This window comes from Erithacus rubecula, assembly GCF_903797595.1.
Source record: "Erithacus rubecula genome assembly, chromosome: 4".
In the NCBI taxonomy this organism is placed as follows: Eukaryota; Metazoa; Chordata; class Aves; order Passeriformes; family Muscicapidae; genus Erithacus; species Erithacus rubecula.
Window position 1 is genome coordinate 34,899,637 of NC_136686.1, and position 21,852 is coordinate 34,921,488.

Below are 21,852 nucleotides of genomic sequence, written 5' to 3' on the forward strand. Positions count from 1 at the left end.
GCGGGCGGGCGCTGCGCGGCGGCGGCCGCCGCTGGTTGGGCGCTCGGCGCCTGTCGCTGGGCGGCGTGAGAGCGGGCTGGCCCCGCCTCGGCCCGCGCCTCCGCCCGCCCGGCACAGACATGACACAGACACACAGGCGCTGCAGCCGCCGCTGAGCCAGCCCGGGGCAGCGCGGCGGCGGGCGCACGGCTCCCGGCACCCGCCGAGCGGCAGCGGCGGCCGCTCCCGGCTCCGCCTCGGCCCCGACACCCGCAGGGGGCAGCCTGGCACCGGGCGCCGGAGGGAGCCGGCGGGGGAAGGCTGACAGCGGGGAAGGGGCGGGAGGCGAGGAAGGAAGGAAGGAAGGGGAAGGGGCAGCCTGGCACTCAGAGTCGGAGGCGGTCGCCAGGCACGGGCACGGAGCGAACCCGGTCGGAGCGCGGCACCCAGCGGTCGCTGACGCCGGGCCGGCAGCAGTAGCAGCGACCGCGGCGGTGCCGGAGGGAGCCTCTCCGTGCTCGGCTCCGCCGTGCCGGTGACCTTCCCGGAGCTGATCGCCAGGCCGGGGCAGGGCCTCCTCTCCCCGCGGAGAGTGTGCACCAGGCCCGGGGGAGAGGGCAGGAGGCTGGGCCGGAATCCCCCGTCGCCCCCGGGTCCTGCTGGCCGCCGGCAGGGCCTGTGCTCCGCGCGGTTCGCCGCCGGGGAGAGGGGCGGGGGAAGGCGAGCGGGACGGACGGACGGACGCGGCCGGGCTGCACCTCGGGACAGCGCGGGGCGGGCAGGCCCCGCGGAGAGCTGAGCCGGGCGGCGGAGGAGGCGGCCACCTCGGCGGCGCATCCCGGGAAGAGTCGGGACCTCGCCACCGCCCTCCTCCTCCCACCGTCGGCGGCTCCTCGTCCCGCGGAGAGTGGAGCTGTCGCTGCCGCCCCAGCTGGGACCCGCTGGCTGACACCCCCGGCACGCCGGGCTGCGGGGACGGAGCTGGAGCTGCCCGCCCGGAGCGGCGGACGGGGAAGGACCGCCTGCCTGCGCGGAGCGGCGGGCGCTGAGCGCCCGTCCCGGCGGCCCGGGAGCACCCGGAGAAGGTAAGTGCCTGCTCCTCGAGTCTCCGCCGCTTTTGGAGGCGAGGGGCGGGGGAGGGCAAGAAACAATCGGTGAGTGTCTCCCTTCCAGGAGCCCGGCGAGGGGAGGGGGCACCCGAGTCCGGAGGGCCGGGCTGGCAGCTTTATCTGCTGGCTTTTAATCCCCATCAGATCCGGAACTGAAGGGATGCTCAGGCGGAGGCGCGCGTGTCGCTTGCCGGCACAAAGGGGCACGTTTCCCGGCCGAGGGAGGTTGCTCTGCTCCGCTCCGCTCCCCGCTCCGCTCTCCGCTGGCTGGCTCGGCGCCGCACGCCCTCTGTCCGGCCGGGCTGCGCTCCCGCTCCGGCGGGGTCCCGCCGAGTGCCGCTGCCCCGCGCCGGGAGAGCCGGGACAGAGAGCCGGGAGAGCCGGGACAGAGAGCCGGGAGAGCCGGGCGGGAGGCACGCGGGGAGCTGAGCCGCGGGGCGTGAGCGCTCTGCCCGCCGCAACGGGACCGGGGAGCAGAGCCGGAGTTGGGCTGGGACCGTGAGCCCAGCAGGGTGGCTTCCCCATGACCCTCCCCTGCGAGCCTCCAGCCCGGGAAGCGCTCCTTTGGGAAGGTTTCTGCTATTACCGCCTATCCCAGAACCGTGTCATTTAGATCGTTAATGCCTGCGCACCAGGGGATGGGGGAAAATAGCAACTTGCGGCCCTGTGGAGGTGACTTGAAGTTTGACAATGCCTTATGTAACACTTTCTGGATAGATTCCTAGTTTTTCTGCTGTGCCCAGTTTTAGTAAGCAAGTGGTTTTTCTTCTTTGTAGAGCATCAGATAAGCGACCTTTGTGTTTTCACCTGAGTACCGTGTCTTCCGCTTTGTTCAGCTTAGAGTAGGGGTACTGGTACACAGCGTATAAACCTTACTTTTTTCTCTACGTGCATTTTTAAAACGAAAATTAGCCACCGGAGGCATTTGAACAGTTGTTAGAAGGTCTTACCTTTTTTTATATGTGTTTCACTTAGCACTCTTAAAATTGCTACAGGAAACATTTTCACAGCAGTGATTGTCATGCATGTATTCTGGAAGGTATGGTTGCCAGGTTGGAAATGGCAATAAATAAAATGTCTTTTGAACATTATGAGCTTCTTTTTAGAGAGTATCAGTGCTGGAAAGAGCAGAAAGCACCAGGCTAAACCAAGTACTGTGTTAAAATCAAACCTGGCAATTGCCAGCAGGTCAGCATATTTTATTAAATGATATCTGCTGGATTCAGATTTAATTTTCTGTGTACAAAATATTTTTTAAACTTGTTCAGAATTAGAAGCAGCTGGAAATTTGATAAATGGGTTGAAAGGTTGCCTAGTTTCCATGAGGGATTATGTCTCCTACCGGGGAAAAAAACCCAAAACAAAAATAAAAAGCTGGTCTCACACACAAAAAGACAGAGTAGTGACTTGCTATATCTCTTCAAACTCCCACTGCAGGGGGAGACTCACGCTAGGGGGACTGGTTTGGGTGGGCTTCTTCCCCTCATTCAGTGATGAAAATGCACAGACTATTGTGATAATACCTGTGAAATGTTCTTTTTCCCAGTCTTGCAGGGATTCATCATTACACTGTAAGCTTAGAGGAGAAATCATGTAGAAACTTGGGTGATGAGTTAAGGGCAGGGGGTCTTCTAGCAAAGTCATCTTACTCCCTGCTGCAAAAGAGATGGATTATCAGAGGTCAGTTTATTTATAGGAGTAGGACAAGCTAACAAAAAACCTTATCTCAAATGTCTTCACTGTTTTCAGTTTTTTAAAAAGGAGAAATGTGAAACAGGTATCCCTTTACTTCTTGAAAACTGGCAATTTTTGCTGCTAGGTATTCCAAGTTTGAAATGTGCAATTCTTCCTGCTTAGGTGTCCTGTGACGGCCCTTGATCAGAAAGGCTGCAAGTCATGTAAGAGCCGCAGTAACTGCAGAGCCTCTGATGGATAATTGCATTGGTAGGTTAGTTTTGATTTTCTTTTTTTATCTTTTAATTGCTTGCAGTAGTAGCTGGTGCCTTTTCTCTGTCCTGTTGATGTTTAATTCTCATGATTTTTGGGTTATGTTGTGTGTGGCATCTCGTGTGTTTGAAGTATATACCCGCTTCTCAGTTCCTTGTAGGGAAAGCATAGCTTGGAGGTATTTGAATGGCAGTTTGGAGCAAGATACTTTTTTTTTTTTTTAATGTCTGAAACATACGTGACAACCTCTTTTCTTTGTCTGAGATATACGTGGCAACTTCTTTATTGTTTAGATGATGTGAGAAGATTCTAAGTTTTCTCAGGTTTGGGGAAATATGCACCGGTTTTCATTGAAGGAGCACTGAAAATAGTATTACTTATATCTTGAATTTTCTGTGCCAGCTATTCAATCTGCAGAAATTCCAGAGTACAGTCCTCAGAAAGCCAAAGTGCAGAGCAGTGATGAATGACTGCATGCCTGTTGGAAACATTAAGATCTGTCAGAGGCTTGATCTGAAATTTCAGTGCATGAGACTTTAGTATTAGTAAAAGTAGTATTCCTTCTGAATTAATTGTTTTATAAAACTGTAAAATTAGGCGTCTCCCAAGTGCACTTAACTCACTGAACTGAAGTGTTCTTAAAAACAATGATTTTGAACTCATGAGACTATTTTCTGCTCAAATGTGTGGCTTTTGTTTTTACCTAGGATAAGCAATCAGTTGTTAATAGACCCTTACTGGAATACTCTCCTCTTTTATCCTTTGTCTGATTATTTTTATTCTTTTTATGTGGCCTTATAAGAGCAGTCTGAAAAAACAAACAGACACAAAACCAACAAAAACCAAGCCTTTTTTTTGCCTGATGTTTATAAGGGCTAATAACTGGTAAAGTTCATAATCTAACTACAAAGTCTTTGCACTGTATGCTAAACTCTCTCTACGTGCAAACTCCTGTTGAAGTTGATGGTAGTGTTTGTCCAGATCCAGAACAGCAATTAGTTTTTTTAAAATGTGTGTTTATCCTTATTTCCTGTCTTGTATGAAAGCCTATGTTAAGGAGCTCTTGTCAGCTTTGAAGACTTTTCACCATCTGTATTAGAATAAATTAACAAAATGTCTGTTTTAAGGATATGAGATGATTGGTGTATCTTCTTGTCCTGGAATGTGTCTGTGTTGATAACATTAAGATTTGTGTGAGAAGAGAACATAATGGCCAGTGTAAATTTGCAGTTGGTTATTCTTCATGAGTTTGTCTCCATTCTCTTCAGAGTTGGCTCTGTTGGTTATTTGCCTAATGCTGGGGCTAAAAGAACTTTTCTCAAAAGTGGTTTTGTGCAGGGAAACATACAGACATGTCAATTGCACTATTTTTACTCTATTGTCTGGGTTTGGCTCATCTTCCTTTTGGTAGTGAATGCTGGCTTTAAAAAACAACCATTGTTCATTAATGCTGGCCTTAAAAACAGTCATTGTTCATTTTCCCACACTTGGCATAATTTAGGAGCTGGAGAATCAGAACTACACCTCAAGGAAGTTATTTTTGCTTTTTTATTTTTTAATTTTCTTTTCACTGGATCACTAATTTTTCCTTATGGTACACCCACTTGAAGATAAAGCTTAAGGAATGAGAATTGCACCTTGTAGGGATTCATGACTCTTCTGGTGTCACTTGGTTCAGTATTTGAAGGTCTCTCTTGTCATGTCAGAGCTTGTTCAATGCATGGCTGTAGAAAGGGAGCAGCAGATAAGAAATTCTATTCTATTTGGAAGTTGGTGGCTCAAAAATCAAGGAGAAAATTGCTAGAAAGGATTATCCTAGCCTTGGCACTGACTTGGAAGAAATCTGCCAAGGCTGGAATCCTTGTTTAAGTGCCATCTGTGTCAGAATTAGAAGCGAGCTGTGTAAAATAGTTCCATTACTCATTCTAATTTGCAGATCTGTCCAGGTCTGATAATGTTTACAGTAGTATCCACATCACCTTTTTTGGCTATAGCTACTATTCTCACAACAGCCAAGTTAACTGGGTAGAAGCTACACTTAAAAAGAGCCCCAGCAGTGTCCAGCCAGTACTATAGCAAAAAGTCAGATTGTGTAACCGTGGTGGTGGAAAAAGCTGGAAATCTCAGCTGATGCAGGCAGAATGCAGTCTTTGTGCCTAACCCCCACATAAGATAGGTATTTCTGAAAATAATAAAAATAAATAGATTGTTTTTTAAAGCTAGTGTTCCCTGTCCTTGTGCCTCTGGTCACTTGACTAGTGAGTTAAAAGACAGGTGCCATTGCCACTCTTCTCTCATTCATTTTTTGTATATTGAGGAGTCATTTCTGTTATTCCACATCTATACCTGTTTTCTATCCTCTGGGAATAGTTGCACATGATGACCAAGACTGTGTGTGCTGGCTGAGAGTCAGCTTATCAAAGGTTGCATCAAGGAAGAGTGGCTTGCTTTACTGTTTCCCCAGGAATCTATGAAAATTAGAGAAATCATAACAATTTCTGATCTGCTGTTGTTTGGCCAAACTGCAAGTAGCAGTGGTGACACCAGAACCAGAGCTTTCTTAAATAAGGGCAACACCCATATCAGTGTAAACCTGCTTTCACTCACCTGAACTGAGAGTTACAAGAAAACATGTATTCAGAAAAAAATAAAATAAAATTAAGCAACCCTCTGCTTGCTTCACAAGAAATTTTCTGGTGCTTGAAACTTCCTGAGAGGTTAAGTTGTTGAGTTGCATCTCTCAGTAGTTCCTCTACAGTTTATCCCAGAATTAAATATTAACATACAGAGTATCAACATTTCATTTCTACTATTAGCCTTTAGATTTTATCTGTTGGTAGTCATTTGGCAGCCAAGACTAAGGACTAGGGGAAAACTAGAAATTGTTACTGAGGAATATTCATTTAAATGCAAAGAAGAATGAAGAATTTTGTTTTATTGGGGCACAAGAGGAAGAGGAGAGAAAGGGCAGAGAAATGAAGGGAAGGATTTGTAGACTTTTATTTATTTATTGAGATTGAAAACTGCTTACAATTTCAAGATGGACTTGGAATGAATTTAAGTTTTCAGTTTGGAGAAATGAGTGTTTCTCATTGTGGACTATAAAGTGTCACTGGATGGTGGAATGGGGTGAGCAAGAAGAATTGAGAGCTGTTCCAATGAGGTGATGTTTTCAGTGATATGTAGACTTCTTGGTCTAGCTTCTTCTGGTGAGGTTTCATTGTTTTCCTCTTTCTGACTCCCCTGCTGTGCCCCTGAACTGCCCTGAACTAAATTCTCTTGTTTTCCCTTCTGTCTTCAGTTAATGCTGCTTCTAATCAGTACTGCAAATGGGATTTCATGTTTAAAAATTACTGGTCTTCAGTGTATGAATATTCTTAATTCAATATTTTTCATGTCAAAGGTGCTAGAAAGGTGTATGTCACTGGGTAGAAATAAGAAATGAAAACTTACCATTTTAGCATTATTAAATACCCAAATGTATGTTCTTTATAATTCTTAAGAATATTAGCTTTCATTGTCTTGATAACAGAAGGGATATATGAGGCTTCCTGGTATTTTTATATGAAATGAACTGACATTCACCTTGAGGCTCTTCAAGCAGCAGTTAAATTCTGTATTTTTGTAGTCTCACAGTTTTTCAATCATAAGACTGGTTATACAGCATGACTCAGATTTAAACCTGTAGGTTGACATTCATGTAGACAAATTTTCAAAGATAAAGCATGGCTGGCATGCTTTGGAATTCTTAAATGGGATAAAGATGGTTCTTACTGCTCTAAAAGGGTGTAATTGTCTATATTTTTGGATTCTTCCATATTGAGCTTACTGTACAATTAGATGCTGTTTTATCAAAGAGAATTGGAGCATTGAAGAATGAGGTCCCTGTAAAGGTGGACTTTTTTTGTTGCTATTATTGGAATATGTTATAACTTAATGTCCTTGATCTCAATCTTCCAGAACTCTTTAATATCAACTGCATTTATGAGAAATCTGTTATTCTTCAGTCACTATTCCAACTAGTAGAAGTCAGTACATGATGATGCTGTGAACAGCTTTTAGTACTATGAGAGCTGCATGTTGATGCTGACTTCCACAAAGCAAAGATGATCAGTCTAAGAAATGGCAGAAGTTTTTAGTTTGTGATGTCTTCCTCTTTGAGATTCGTGTTGTCAAAATGGGGGGCTCTACAAATGAAGAAAGAAGGGGAAAAAAATCAGTTCTGATACTGAGTGTGTTGGAATATAGGGCATGCTGGTGGCTAAGCCAAACCATTTGGTGATGAGCAGGTACTTTGAGGAAGAAGCAATGTGTATGGGAATAAATTCACATCCTTCCATAGTTGCTCTCAGACCTCAGGTGTGAAGAAGCAGCCATAGGGCTTCTTAAGTTCCTGCATTACAGTCTGCCTGCCTTTTGCCATGTTCCCACTATAATGCTACTGCAGTTAAAGGCTGCTAGATTAAAATAGCTTCCAACAAGCTTCTGGGGTCATTTATACTTACACTGTGTAGGTTAGCCATGTGGATCCTTCATTGAGGAACACTTCCTTTCTACATGAAGGCATTGCTTTGGGAATGATTCCTGCACAGCCAAAATCAGGATGCTTTCCAGCTGGTTTGGAGAGTGGAGAAGCATGCATAGTAATGCCTTGCAATATCAAGTTACCAGTTTTGGAATTTACATCTCTGCTGTTGTTATCCATTGTTGTTATCCATTGCTTTTGTGTGCTGTTCTGGGGAAGCTGGACTTAAAATCTCAACTTGTTCTTGCTACAGTTGCCTCTACTCTCACACAGCTACTCTCAGCCTGGCACCTGAGGTATATCCTACTGCATTGTATGCTAAAAGCATCTGAGGTGCTGTTTAGTAAGCTTAGATCTTGATTTATATTGCTGTTGCAATGTGAATTAACTGTGCACAGTTGGTGAATGGGCTGAGAAGAAATATGTTCCTAACGTTTTTTCTTTATTAAGATGAGCAAAAATAGTAATATCGTGCCACTAGTATGTAAGGAATGGAAACTGATGACAGTATTTTTCATATTCAGAATAACTTTGCCAATTTCCTAGTCTTAGGCATGTTGTGGAAATAAATCAATAGGTTCCTGAATGCTTTACAGAGCTGCTTAGAGTGAGGAAAATGACTGTAGTAAGATAAGCCCATTCTGTGACAACAAACTGATGCACTGCAGGTGAAATGATTTGAGCAAAGTTACCCAAGTGGTTAGTCAAAAAAGCAAAGAGCAGAACTCTGGCTTCCTGAAAGAGTCACTGTCCTGTGCCTTAAACATGTGAAAATCTTGCAGTCTCTGGCAAGAACTATTGCTTAATATAGTTGTGCCTTAGATGATGAAACCAAGTCCCCAATGATACTTGGCATATAATAATTATATTGTGTAAATATTCAGAATTTATGTCTATCTTAGAACAAACAAGCAAAAGTTAATTGACAAATGGAAAACAGACAAAATAAACAGATCAAAGGGAAATTTACAAATACTCTCTGTTGATTTAGAGGCAGTGCTGTGAGCAGGGGTAGAAAGGAGTGTGTTTTACTTATTGAAAATGGAAAATAACGCTTAAAGAAGGAAATAAGAAAATGCTTGAAGGATAATATATATCTTTAGAAGTTGTATGTTACTGTTCTTTAAATATATGGAATTTGTCTATGGTCAGGTGGTTCTTATAACTTAGAGAGTGTTATTGGAAAAGGTCATTGCCATTTAGATAAAAGTCACCATAAATGGACAGTAAAAAAACCAGTGTTTCCGCTGAATTATTGACACATGTTAACTGGATTAAAAATATGGCAGTTTTATTGATTGCATCATTTTATCTCAGCTTTGACCCATGATGAGCAGGAGCAGATGCAGCATTTGTCTGAAAACAGAAAGCTAGTGCCATGTTGCTGGGCAAATTTATTAGAGGTGGAAAGAATGAGAGAAACAGCATTGAGGTAAATCCATACTTGCCTAATGACTGAAGGTGATGTAATTTGATAGAGAACAAATTTTTCGGACTCCTAAAGCTCTTCAAATTTTTCACAGTGAGTTTTTTCCCTTTCTATTCTCAGTTTAAAAAATGCTGTATTAAGTAAGGATTTCTGGATCTGAAGTTAGTATCAAGAATTCTTTGATTTAATTTTACAGCATATTTTATTAATGTGTTTGAGTTTTGTTCCTCAGTTCCATCTGTCCCGCTGTTGGACACTGAGATGTTAAGAAAGGCCCAAGTTTTGTTTCTGTTAAGATTTTTTTTTTCTTTTCCTTTTGCCCTTAACTTCATACTTTAAGTTGCTGTATATGAAAGTAATCTGATCTGAGAAGAGTTGTTGACATTCTGGCTGAAGTAGTGGAATAGTAAATGTAATAGAGAAAGCAGTTGTTTATTCATTTTAATAAAATGCCTAGAGGCTCTGTTTGAGAGAGGGTTCAGCACGTGCTGGGTGAAGCACAAGTATGTTGAGTGTACCTGGAGGAGACTTTATGACCAGGAAAGCTGGTCTAAACCAGCAGCAAAACACTGGTGTGTGGCTGGAAGTTTTCTCGAACAGTAGTGCTTTAAAAGAGGTTGGGAGGGACTGCTGGAGGCCATCCCTTGCTCAAGCAGGGCCACCTAGAGCCAGTTGCCTGGAATATAATCCAGCATCAGGACTCAGCAATCTCTCTGGGCAACCTGTGCCAGGGCTCAGTCACCCTCACAGTAAAAAAGTGTTTCCTGATGTTTGGGGAACTCCTGTGTTTCAGTTTGAGCATGTTGCTTCTTTTCCTGTTGCTGAACAGGATCACTGAGAAGGATCTGGCTCTACCTTCTTTGTATCCTTCCTTCAGATACTTATTCTTTACATTCCTCACTAGTTTTAGCTCCAGGTGGCCTCTGGCTTTCCTGACTGCATTTCTGCATGCTCAGGCAGTGTCTCTGTACTCCTTCCAGTCTGCCTGTTCCTGCTTCCTTATTTTGTGTGCTTTCTTTTTGTGTTTGAGTTTTGCTTGAATCCCCTTTTTCACCTATATAGGCCTCCTGGCATTTTTGTGTGATTCCCTGCTCTTCAGGATGAATGTTTCTTGAGTTTGGAGGAGGTTGTCCTTGAGTATCAAGCAGCTTTCTCTGACCCCTCTTTCCCTCCAGGGTCCTATCTGTTTTCAAGCACGTCCCCAGAGACCAAAGTCTGCTATCCTGAATGCCAGGACTGTCACCTTGTTTTTTTGCCCTTCTCCCTTCTATTGGTGTTGTGAATGCCACCAGGGTCACTGCAACTTAAGGCTGCCTGTGACCTACATGTCCCTTCATTTTTAATGAGGTCTAGCTCAGAATGTTGGCTTCTCTGTCACTTGGGTCAGGAATGTATCAGTGCTCTCCAGGAGTGCTCTGGGTGCTTATCCCCAGGTGTGTTGTCCTTCCTGTAGATACCAGGTTGGTTTAAGTCCTTCCCCAGGAGGATCAGGGCCTCAGATTGTGAAGCTGCTGTTCCCTGTCTGTAGAGGGCCTTATCCACTTGATTTCCTGGCCAGGTGCCCTTTGGCAGATGCTCACTTACTACAGTGTCACCCATACTGGTCTGCTCTCTAATCCATGCCTAAGCTCTGACTTAGCTCATCATCCATGCCCAGACAAAGCTCTGTGTGTTCTGATGCCTCTCTCATGAAAGGTGTCTCCACCTCCAGGTGCTTCTGGCATGCCCTTCCCAAAGAGTTTGTATCCCTCCTTTGCACCACTCTACTCCTGCAAGCCATTGCAACATGTCTCCATTCATCCCAGCAAGATTATAACCATGAAACTGCACATAAATCTTGAATTCCTCGTGTTTGCAATATTGATGTTTATTCATGCAAAAACTAAATTCCACAACGGAGGGAAGCAATTCAGATGAAAGCTCTGTTTTTACCAGTGTAAGTGTGACTAGTGTGGCAGCTTCTGCTAGCCAAGTGACATCAGTCAGCAGTCACTCTTCACACCAACAACCAACATAGCTGGGGTGTCAGAAATTCCCAACACAAGAAAGCACTCCTGCCCAAAAGTGCTTAGAAAATACAGAAGAATGTGCTGAAGTGTTTGAAAACTGGTAGTTTGTACTTTCCTCTTTTTCAAACTTTTTAGACTGTACTTTTAATATCAGTAGTTGTTGTTTGAGTAATGCATGCTTTGTTTGTTAAAATGCCTTTGGAAAAAATATAGTTCATATTCCTGTGTTGAGATCTACTGAAAGCAGCAACATGGGACGATTCTAAAAATAAAAAAATCACTGTAGTTCTGGGACACAACTGATTTTCTCTGTTAGATTGCATTTTTTAAAAAATTGATGTGGTATTTTAAGTATATTTTTATTTTCAATTTGAATCTGCTAATATAAAATATTACAGTAGTATTTAGCGACATCTTTGTACTGTCTAAACAAAAACCTTTAGCAGGATCTAGACAGATCCCACTGCACCTGCCATGTGATGGTAATTTATGAAGATTAAATGCATCTAACATGGCAGGAACTGAGTCATTCATCATAGGTAGCAAGTAATGTAAGTTCTCCTTGTACTTTTTGTGTCTTTTCTTTACCTGTATTCACCATGCATCTCTGAGTGTGTGATACAACTATATTGATCACCATGAAATCATTCCATTTGGTCTGTTTTGAGTCAGGTACTGAAATAATTTTCAGGACTTGGTGTCTTTGATTAATCAGAACAAAGTGGAATTTCTGGTGGAGTTTTAGTGGATTGAGCACTGGTTTTGCAGCAGGTCAGAGATGACACTGTTAAGACTGAAGCACTTTCAGGATTTGTTTGTAATATTGATTTCCATCTTTCTAGTGAGAAATGGCTCAAATTTTTCTGGTGATCTTAGGTCCATTTTCAAATCCTCATTACTTCTACCCAAGGAGATTGTTACATGATACCCTAGGATGTTTTCAGTTAGATGGTCCTGTCAGATACTAACCTGGAGCCAACTTCCGTGCTTCTTCTGCTGACTTTACCTTTCATCTGAATTGACAGGAGTAACCCAGTGCAAATTCCCACTACTAATGAAGGCTGCTGAACTAGGCTGAACAATGGGAGGACATGAAGCTTGTGCCTCTTGCTCTTAGCCAGCTTTCTCAATATCAAGTTCAACCTCCTAATGTTTCAAAGCCCATCTCGAAACCGAAATGGGAATGGTTCTGCCAGGTTCACATCACAGGGCTTCAAGCTGGGCCCTTAATGAGCTGGACATTGAATAGTGAAGTGAAAACTTGGCCGTTCTTCCCTTATTTTTCTGTGTTCTGTCTCCCTCACGTTAGTCCTGCTAATAGTGGGGTGAGGTACTGACCAATGCAGATGAGGACCTGTCAGAGTCCTGGTGTTTGGGATTAACTCACTGTCCATCAGCTACCAGTGTTTGCTGGCATGCATGCAGTGTCGCTTTGGGATGGCAGGAGTTCTCCAAAGAGATCCCAGCATTGATCTACATTAGTATTGTTTGACACTCCAAATGAATATGAATGTAGCAGATAATGATTTGTGATGAATCTTTTTGCTTAAGTCTTTCCTATTAGAGGTGGCTAAACAGCCACAGAGCACCCGAGAAATAGAAAATGGAATTCAGCAGAGCATGGAATGAGCAAACTTTAACAAATTACATCTTTGTATCTAGTATCTTGACTTAACTGGGCATGTGTGCCTTTGGAAAGGCAGTAATGGGAACTGCAAAGGAAAAACACTGTTCTTTAGAATGTAAGAGATTTTTTTTTTATGGTGGTATAGATTAAAAAAAGATGTTGCAGGTTTAATTTGAGAAAAGCAACAGGAATTTCGGTGGAAAAAGTATTAGAATTGAAATTAAACTAGATCTGCCAGAATCTCTCAATATTCAGTAATATAGTACATCCTTATTCTAGTACTACAGAACCTGTTTCTGTGCTGTGATGGAAATGAAACCACAGTTTGCAAAACTACAATAGCAACCATCCATCCATTTTGCTACTAACTTCTGCATCTTCTCTTCTTGCTGGCTTTGGCTGAAACAATGGTTCTTTTATATCTTGGCATGTTACTATTTGCAAAGTGTTTTTGAAAACTGAAATGCACAAGAAAGGTGATAAGTATTCTTGCTTTCATTTAGGACTAATTTTCATTTAAGATGTTCTTGTCATGGCTTATACTGTGAAAACTGGAGGGGATGCAGTGATTTTAGGAATTATGGATAGGAGAGCTTTTGCTCTAATACTGTGGCTCAGGAGTATCTTTTTGATGCAGACAAAGATCTGTGTTGTAGAAGCAGCTTTGCTAAGGGCTGGCATAGGAGTGTATCTGAGATTGTTATATCAGAATGCAGAATGGGCTGTGCTTGATGCATTGAATTAATTTCTCTGAGCATCACTGGATGTCCAAGGGGCTGTTGTACTTGGTAGGGCTTTTTCTTTTCTCTCCCTGTATGTCTGTAGCTAACAGTTAGCTGAAATTTTGGATGCATGGGTATTTATTTCTTTTAAAAAACTGAATGTTCAAATAAAATAGAGATTTTCTAACCAAACTTGGCAGTTTCTGTAAAATTTGTTGCCATTGTGAAACTACAGATGGGAGGAAGAAATTTTACAGAAATCAAATTGACATGTCTAGCTGTCCTATGTTTATATTTATATATTAAACTGAAAATGATTGAATGGGTCTATTAGGAATATCTTCTTTTGAGGTGAAGATAAGTATGGAATGTTACATAGTCAAAATTCTCATCTGTAAAGTTATTAACTCCTATGAAATTATTTGGAATAGATGGTGATCTGTAGACAATTTTCAAGTTGTTCTTAATTGGCTAGGAAATGCAGACTCATCTATGCTATTTTTATCTCCATGTACATGTGAAACATTCAGAAGTTGACAAACTGAAACAACTGACTTTAAACAAAGTATAAACTGATACAGGTCTGATTTCTGTAAATACAACTTAGGAAATTGTATTAGGCAATATTGCAAAGCCATTGAGGTTTGCTCCAGCTACGTAGGAATGTAACAGCATGATGTCTGTCAATTTGAATTTTGGAGCAGGACTTGAACATATGGTCCTAAAAAGTTGTAAGAACTGCTTTCTTTGGCTCTGAATAGTTTCCATTACATCTTAAGTTTTGCCTTCAGTAGTTGTCTTTATTCAAGTGTGTCTTAGTTTAGAAATGGTATTCCCCAAATAAGCATTCTCACTGAAGCACTCCAAACCACTCTTGCTCATTTTGCCTTTTCCTTTCCTCATCTGTTGGGCTGGGGAGGAGAATTGGAGGCACAAAAAATAAAGGTCACAGGTTGAGATATGAAATATTTATTTGAAACAGCAATGAACTCAGAAAATGAACAGTAACAGTAACAATCCTAATGAGAGTATCCAAGGAAGAGGTGAATGCACCCAACTGTTCCCTTTGCCACCCTGTGGTACCCTGGGAAGAACCCTTTCCTCCATCCCCAGAAAATGACCTGAGGTGGTACAGAGTAACCTCCAGGTCACAGCCATGCCCCTCTTGGCTATTGCAAAAATTAACCCTGTCCTGGCTGAAACTAGGACAGAGTGCATATTTATTTACCAAAGGAGGTGATGGGTTATTTCACAGGACAGATGCAAGGCTTAGCTGGTGTTACATCCCCATGTGTTTTATGGGAAATTTCATGTTGTAAGAAGCATATTTTCTCCTGTACAAATGTGAAATTGTGTTGTAAATGAAATCTCTTAATTACTGCTCAGCTTTGCTAAGCTTTTTACTTTAGTCAGCAACTGCCTTGCTGAAAAGTACCATAATTTTGAAGCAGAAATTTAGGACTGAAGATTTCCAACCAATTTCTTACTTCCTCATCATTACAAGAATAGTGGCTTAGTAGTCAGGAAGAAGAGCATTCTGGTTTTGTAAATTGTATTCAAGTTTTCTCCTACTAGTACATTAGAACAGCATGCTTGTATTTCTTCTTCACCTCCTCACTGGAACACTCACTTCTGATTTTACTTCTAGTTTTTGGACCCCATCTTTCACTATACTGCTGCATGTTTTTACTGGTCAAGTTTTGATCCATGTTTTGGATCACATATAAGTACATGTCTCTAGGAAAAACAGCTTGCCTTGAGACCAAAATTTGCACTTTCTTCCTGGGGAAAAAAAAAGGTTGATGTTAAGATAGGTGTTCAAGATGTCTTTATTTATGTATTCTGAAAAATATTCTTAAAATTTTGAGAAGTGTATGTATCTGTAGTGATGTCTGTAATTTTAATAGGGTGAGGTGGAGTGATGATCTATATAAGGTTTGTGGGCGACTTGGTGAAATCTTTTTTAATTGTCTGCTTTGGGTTGCACAGAGCATCAATTTCTCATTGTATACAGAGTCCAGGTTAAAATATGAATTTGTATGCTGTATAATTTGAGCATGTTTTCTTAAGTCTTCATTTTGACTTTGACTGTGTGAAGTTTACACACTGCAGTCTATAATGAATATTCTAAATATTGTCAATGACACTGGTGGTCTTATTTGAGAGTTGATTACTGCCTTGTTGCATTCCCAAATGTGTGGTGGCTGCTGATTGCTGTACTTGCCTGTTTAGTTTGCAGATACATATTTCCTTGGTTTAGCCACTTGTTTTCCTTGCTTTGGACTTTGTGGGCCCCTTTTGAACAAGCATAGTTTCTTCATTAGATGTTGGCACCGTGGTGAACACAACAAGAACTATGGGTCACCAGTGGTGCCTGCCAACCACAGTTTGTGGTGCTCTGTAATTAAACCATAACAGTTGGACAAAAATGGCAGAGGTTGTTAAAAATGCACAACTAAATTGAGTTTACTGAGTGTACCTTTAAATCTTACCCTAGGCTCTATCTTAACCTGTGAGAGGGTTTTTCTGTTTGCCATTCATAACTCCAGAGGCTCTAGCCTTCAGAGAGCTGTGATAGTAATAGCTACAATATTAAAAAAAATGTGGAGGTGCTAAAAGCAAAGAGGTACAATGCAAAAACCAGTCTGTAATCCTCTGGGATAATGGCCTTAAGCCATATATCCCTGTGATTTATGCACTTGCATTATTTGTTATTTTGGACAGAAAGCTTTGTCACTGAAGTGATTTGATAATAGCCTGCTCAGAATGATTGTAGGCTCTTGAATTCATGTAATAAACCAAATAATTCTGGACCACTTATGGGTTTAGCCATCCTTGCTGTATGCATTTCACCTTCGATTTCACTTTCAATAGCTTAGATCAAGCTAGATAAGGACTTGCTGCTCACTTAGCTCGGTTCCATGGTGGTATTATATAGAAATGTCTTCCATTTTGTGCTTTGGGATATTGGAACTTTAGTAAGAAACACATGTACTGTACCTGCAGTGTGTGTTATGTGCAGTTGGCAAATGTGAATATAAGTTGGTAAAACTTGCAGCTTTGTGTAGTTTAGACAAATACTGCAACCAGTAAAGTCCTATATTAAGATAAGCAGTCCATGCAGAAGAAAACATTCAAAAAATTCTTTACTTTCCAATTTTACTGCAGCTGCAGTTTTACAGTAGTAAATGATGTAGTAGTAGAACCTATAAAGGCTGGAAGTGAGTTTCAGGTCTTAGACAACCAGCTTATTCCAAGGGACGTGCACTCAAGTAGCTGAGGAAAATGGATGTGGAAGAAAGTTTACGTGCTGGAGCAGGGAACTACGAGATCATAGTGCTCTTTTTGAGGTGGAAAATCTGTCTGAGAGGAATTTTTCTGGAAAGAAGTACAAATGGCACTTTTACCTTTTTTTTTTTTCCCTGACTGTGCATCTTCTCACTACATTAAAACGTTGCCTTTGTTTTTTAATCCATAACCCTTGTGATGAAAAGGGTTGTTCTAGTGCTACTCTTTTATGTCCTCTAAACTGAATTGGCTTCCCTGCTGTGGCTTCAGTAATGCATCATTTCCTAAGTTCAGAGGATTTGATGTGTTCAGGGTGAACTTGTGACTTGCTGTTAGATGGTTAAAAGGAAAATAGCTGTAATGGATTGGATGCAAAGCTGCTTTCCCAGCTTCTCTCCCATCCTGCCCACTACCATGCAGAAGCATCTGTCTCTCATCTCCTCTTTGCCTTGTGCTATGTGTGAGTGCATTTTGACAAACGTTTTATGAACAGAGATCTTTGGAAAACCTCTGAGACAAACTAACAGTGGTGAGATAGGCAAGCTCTTCTGTTTTACTAGATAGCTACTTGTGCAACAGAGGGTGATGCTATGGCAAGTAAAAATATTTCTGTAGTAAATGTTACTACAGCAAATGAACCTGTCTTCTCTAGCTCTACTGAAATACAGCATCTCTCCATTTGTAACTGTTACTTACAACTTAAAAAACAATGCAGGGAATTTTGGCTGATATTCCTCATATAGGTTAGAAGATGCTTTTCTTTTTATGTTGTTTCATGAATGTGTTCTGTCTTTTGAACTATCTGAATGCCATCTAGAAGGAGGATGTTTTCCAGTTGAAGATTATGGCCGTGTTATACTTCTTTTTCAAAACAGCATGCTTATTATATTTGCAGATAGAAATGATGACTGAAATATTTTCAATATCCTGAAGATAGACTGATGGTGGGCAGAAATTCATAGTAATTTAGGAGTTGTTTTCTAAATGTGGAGGATACATATATTGCTTTATTATTTGGAATGTGTGTGGTGCTTTCAACTTGAGAGGATGAAGGTGTGTAAACCCCTGCTTTTAATTTTTTTATGCGAACTTCCTGCAGTGGTTTTACTTCTGATATGAGGAGGGTTTTTCATTCCTGGAAGGAATGAAATAGCATGTTCTGAAAACACCCCCCAAATCCTTTGCAAGTAATGCTGCAGAGAATGGCAGCAATGTCAAACCAAATACTTTTTCTTGTTCTGCACTGTGTGTCCCTTTGCACTGATATGCCAGAAATATGTTATTATTCTGTTTGTATTTCATATCAGCTCTTTGCTTGTTTGCACTGTTGCACCTTGAGTTGGAAAGAGGTATTATGTAAATTCAATCACACTTAAAAACAACTCAACAAAAGAAAATGAGAGCCCAAGAAAAGAAAATGAGAGCAATAAAACTCATGTTTTTTTTAGGTACCTGAGGGGTTTATTTTGAGATTTATATTGATTTATATTTATATTGGAATTTCCCATTCGGTGTGTTCCAATCATAGCAGGCAGTAGAGCCACAGAACTGCAGTGGTACCAGAAGTGGTCCAAATAGACTCAAAGCTCCAGCATTCATGTACCTGGCTGGGAAATGTCACTTTCAGGTTTAAAGGACTTGATTTACAAATCCATCCAAACTCCCTGTAATTGAACGAAATGCCTCTGGTTGCTTCACTGTCAGGCTTACAGGATTCTTTAGGGTGCTGATGATTTCTGTAAGAGGAAACCTTGTCATCCTACCAAAACCTGGGGAGAACATTTTGTGGACTTCTCTAAAGTGCTGTAGTAGTAGTTTGGTTTAACTGACTTAATATTTCAATGTTAAAAAAAAAACAACCCACCAAAAATTGTCAAAAGGTTTAGCTAGATATATGTGATTCAACTTTGTTTGAGGAGAAGAGATAGGTGGGCTTTCTCATTTATTTAGGATTTTTATTCTTTGCATATACACTTTACTGTTGTGTTGCTGTAAGATGCTTTTTGCATTTATTAATTTATTTTTATACAGGGTTTGTATTCAATTTTGTTTCAATATGATCCAGTTCTGGTTTTATTTCTGTAGTTTTAATAATGAAACTGACTCTTGTCCAGGATCTATTTCCCTTTCTATTGTCCATCTTTTAAAACGACAGCATGACAATAAATTGTGTAGTGTTTTGTTTTCCCTCTAGGGGTAGTTTCAGAGATTAGCAGAACAATGAAATAGTAGGGGAAAGCATCTGGAAGGTAAAACTTTCCAGATGGATATCCTGTTGGGGATAATAGGGGACATGCTTGGTATTTTTGTATTGTTTTGTTGTTTAGGAGTGTGGGGTGTAAAACTTCTTCTCTGCATTTCTTAGTCCTTTCATTGTTCATGTTTTGCTGCTTTTTTTTTTTTTTTTTTTTTTTTTCTCCTCATAATGAGATGTTTGCTAATGCCAGAAAAATCAATCTGATTATCTGGCCTGATGATTCAGACTGTAGAATTCCAACAGCAATTCCTGATTACAGGAATTTAAGGGTCCATAGGTAAAGGTTAAACTGTATCTAATGATGTAATGTTGAGATCTCCATCTTTATTTTAAAATTCTGTGTTAAAGAAGGTCTCATGTTTTACTGTTTGATCACTTTGATCACTGATGGTTTTTTCTTGTATTATCGATTGTGTTTCCTGGTTTTTCCCCCAGGTATTTCTGTAGGAAGCCAATTGAGCAGTATTGGCTAAAAGCACAGACCATTCAGAAAACAGTGCACAAATGCCCAGTAGACCTAGAGAAAATAAAAAGTATGAATCAAATCAGGAACTATGGCAACTCAAAAGATTGGAGGGATAGCTGCACCTGTACTCTGGTTACTAGTAGCAAATACTGAATGGCACAAATGATCACAATTCTTCAAAGAAGCTTAAGAATATGGTAGCACATTTTATTAGTAGTTCTTTGAATAAAGTAGGTCAGTTGGAATAAGAAAGGACATCACATTTCTCAACAAAACTAAGGTAACTATATCTAGCAGATAGTGGGAGAATAGGAGCCAGCTAAAAGTTTCAAATTAACTTCCCTAGCAAGATTAAATGCTGCATGCTACATGAAGTTCCTCTTCCCCAACACCCTTCTAAAATTCCTTTTTACTTTCTGGCTGGTCCAAGACTTAGTATTACCAATAAAAGAACATTATCATCCCACATGATGACTTAAAATTGAAGGAAAAGCACAGTTAATGTTTCAGTAAGAGTTCTTAAAATCCATTTATTGCTATTTAAATGAAACTGTCCTGGAAAGGACAGGAATCTGGAAAGAAGGAAATTCCTTTTCCCTGTAAGGCATTTATTTTCTAACCAAAGCATTAGCCTGATGTTTTTCTGAACAGAGTAAAAATCAATAACTGAACTTGGACATTCTGCTCCCTTGATAACTACATAGTCTACTGCTTCTCTCTTGCATTGGAGCATTAAGTTGCAACACAGGTCCTGTTCTGGTTACAATAAAAAATCCTTTATAATTTCATGTGAGTTTTCTCAGATATTTTGTGATAATTGGTCACTTCATACAGTGTTTTTAATATGGTTGCCTGAGTTATCTTTATAGGAGCACGAGAGAAATGAGAGGAGGAGGAGGAGGAGAAAGAAGGAATACTATAAGACTGGCTAAATCCCAAAGCAACTCAGATTTAAATGTTCTGTTTTTGGGGTAGACATCTGACTAGAGCCACCCCCAGCTGGTATTTGGGGAGTGTGTGATCAGCTTTCAGCCATCCCTGAAATTCAGTATGGAAGCAGAGATCACAGTCAGTATCAGGTTCAGAAGATCAGTACTACTTGCTGTTAGCCTCGAGAGGTTTATTAGCAGGTAAAACTGCATTGAGGCACATTTCTGTGGAATTCCCTTCAGATGCACTTTAACTACATCCTGGCACTGTTAAAAACTTCATGGTGGATTAAAAACCACACAAGTTCTTCCTTGAGCTTTTCATTCAATGGTCTCTTATGGAAGTATTTTCCCTGTCTATCCTTGGAGCACACACATGACTTTTGGTTGTATTTGTGAGATGTTTTTCCTAGGAATGGCAATGGATCTCTAATGGAGAATTTTTTCTTTTTCTTCAAAATGGATCTCCTTCTGCTGTAAACAATTGCATTGTTCATGTTATAAAAATTTGCGTTTAGTTTCATCTGCATGTGAATGAAAAATACTGAGCTGGTTTATATTTTATGTTTGAAACTTCAGAGGGCTGATGAAGAAATAAGTTTGTTTCATAGATGAAGTAACTCAAGACCAAGCCAAAATTACTCTTTGATGTGTATTTTGTGCTCATCTGTTGTGTGCTCGGGCCATTCCATTTATTACCTCTGTTACAAGGGGTGATTTGCTAACTTACAGAACAATGATTGCTTTGCGTCTTTCTATTAAATTGGCAAACACAAACAGGGAGCAGGGTAGATTAGTTGCTTCTTCTTAAAAGCTTTGTTTTAAAAGAAGTTGAGAACCTTAGTGGCTGTAAATACTGCATTCTTTTTTCCTTTTTTTTTTTTGTTCTTCTTTTCACCTTGTAGAAGCTTAAAAAACATTTACTTAGTCCAGATTTGGGAATTCAAGAACAGACTGCTGCATTAGCATGTTTGGCCATGTTTTGCTTTCCCTTGCCAAGAATTGTTTTTCTGTCTATTAATTGTAGCTGTCGCTGTCCATGCCAAAGTAATAGCCATTTTTACATGCAGAACCAGCATACCAATCAGTAATTAGCCACAAGTTCAGCAATCCACTCCCTGGTGTATTGGTAAAGGTTCACAGCTAAAGCACTGCCTTCATCTCATGGATTCTGTTACTGTTTCAAGTTGATATTAGAAGCTGGGGATAATCTGTGGCAGGAGTTCCCTTGTAAGTGAGTATTTGAACCAAGTTAATAAGCACCATAGCTTAAAGAAAGGTGGTCTGTTGGGGTAACAGCTGGCCTGGATGCTGGGTGTGTAAATATTCCTTATGTTCTGCATGGGAACTTGTAAAGGATTTTTGTAAAACACAAAAGAAAGGATATGTTTAGTTAATGGTGCGTTTTTCAACTACTGTTAATAAAAGTTTCATAAAGTTGATAACTGGTGCTGTCAATTTTCAGACTGTAAATTTTATGATCCTGCTTGAATGACTAAGGTTTTGTCCTCTTGGATAAAATGCCCTTACTAATTTAGGCAAATACTAGGACTACTGCAGGGGAA

The 21,852-nt window shown here is 40.9% G+C and overlaps 1 protein-coding gene across 1 annotated transcript in view; it reads left to right on the forward strand.

The window, feature by feature from the left end:
* Positions 1–924: 924 nt before the first annotated feature.
* Positions 925–21,852, forward strand: part of LARGE1 (LARGE xylosyl- and glucuronyltransferase 1) — a 263,658-nt gene continuing 242,730 nt past the window's right edge. Inside the window, exons 1-2 of the mRNA XM_079303344.1 lie at positions 925–1,064; positions 2,946–3,032. The gene's annotated coding sequence lies outside the window, so the exon portion shown is untranslated. The remainder of the gene's footprint in view (positions 1,065–2,945; positions 3,033–21,852) is intronic.